This window comes from Oryctolagus cuniculus, chromosome 18, assembly GCF_964237555.1.
Source record: "Oryctolagus cuniculus chromosome 18, mOryCun1.1, whole genome shotgun sequence".
In the NCBI taxonomy this organism is placed as follows: Eukaryota; Metazoa; Chordata; class Mammalia; order Lagomorpha; family Leporidae; genus Oryctolagus; species Oryctolagus cuniculus.
The window spans coordinates 33,522,647-33,524,625 of record NC_091449.1 but is presented as its reverse complement, the minus strand read 5'-3'; positions in this window follow the sequence as shown (position 1 = coordinate 33,524,625).

Here is a 1,979-nt window from a genome sequence, read left to right as displayed (position 1 = left end):
ACAAACAAACAAACAAAAACAAAAACAAGCAAAAAAAACACATTTAAAAAAATTATTTAGTTAGTTAGTTAGTTGAAAGACAGAGTGAGAGATATTTTCCACTGCTGGTTGCCCCCAACAGCCAGGGCTGAAGCCAGGATTCAGTATCTTCCAAATAGGCAGCAGGAATTCAAGTGCTTGGGTCATCACTGCTGCCTCCCACGTGCATAAGCAGGAAGCTGGGTCAGAAGAGGAGCAGCTGGGACTCAAACTGGCCCTCCGATATGGGATGAAGGTGTTTTGGATAAACACTCTTTTATTACAGCTGTGTTTTACAAATATTTTCTCTCAGTCTGTGACTTGTTTTTCTTATTCTCTTGCTAGGGTCTTGAGCAGAGCAGAGGTTTCAAATTTTAATGAAGTCCAGCTTATCAATTATTTCTTTCTTAGACTGTGCCTTTGGTGTTGCATTTAAAAAATCATCTCGAGATTCAAGGTCACGTAGAGTTTCTCTACTGTTATCATCCAGGAGTTTTACAGCTTTGCATTTCACACTTAGGTCTTTGATTTATTTATTTTTTTTAAGATTTATTTATTTATTTGAAAGACAGAGTTACAGAGAGAGGTAGAGACAGAGAGAGAGGTCTTCCATCCAATGGTTCACTCCCTAATTGGCTGCAACGGCCGGAGCTGTGCTGATCCAAAGCCAGGAGCCAAGAACCTCTTCTGGGTCTCCCACATGGGTGCAGGGGCCTGACTTGGGCCATCTTCTACTGCTATCCCAGGCCATAGCAGAGAGCTGGATCGGAAGAGGAGCAGCCAGAACTAGAACCGGCGCCCATATGGCACGCCGGCGCTTCTGGCCAGGGCTTTAACCCGCTGTACCACAGCACCGGCCCCCTTAGATTTATTTTGAGTTAATTCTTGTGAAGGGTGAATGATCTGTCTAGATTATTTGTTTTCACATGGATGCCCAGTTTTTCCAGCACCATTTGTTGAATATGCTCTCGTTGCTCCACTGTGTTGTCTTTGCTCCTTTATCAAAGATCCAATGGTTGTATTTATTGGGGTCTGTTTCTGTGCTCTCTACTCTGTTCCGTTGATCTAATTCTTTTTTAATACCACACCGTCTTCATTATTGCAGCTTAATGTAAGTCTTGAAGTTGGGTAGTGTCAGTCTTCTGAATTTATCCTTCTCCTTCAACATTAAGTTGACTATTCTGGGTCTGTTACCCTATAAACTTTAGAAACAGTTTCTTAACATTCACAAAATAACTTGCTGGAGTTTTGATTAGGGTTGAGCTGAATCTACAGAAGTTGAGAAGACCTGACATGTTGAGAAGACCTGACATGTTGACAACATTGTGGCTTCCTATCCATGAACATGGAGTATCTTTCCATTTATCTACTTTGATTTCTTTCATTAATTTTTTTTTAGTTTTCTTCATAAAAGTTTTACACATTTTTAAAGATTGATACCTAAGTATTTCATTCTATTGGGTGCTAACATAGGTAGCATTGTGTTCTTTATTTCAAATGCAACTTGTTCATTGCTAGTATATAGGAAAATGATTGACTTTTGTATATTAACCTTGTATCCTGCAACCTTGCTGTATTTGCTTATTAGTTCCAGGAGGCTTTTTGGTCAATTTCTTTTTTTTTAAGATTTACTTTATTTATTTGAAACAGGGTTACAAAGAGAAGTAGAGCCAGAGAGAGAGAGAGAGAGGTCTTTTCATTCACTCCCCAAATGACCACAACGGCCGGAGCTGCACCGATCCAAAGCCAGGAGCCAGGAGCTTCTTCCAGGTCTCTCACGTGGGTGCAGGGGCCCAAGGAATAGGGCCATCATCCACTGCTCTCCCAGGCCATAACAGAGACCTAGATCAGAAGAGGAGCAGCCGAGACTTGAACTGGCACCCATATGGGATGCAGGCGCTGCAGGCTGCGGCTTTAACCCGCTGCACCACAGTGCCAGCCCTGTGGTCAATTTCTTTGTA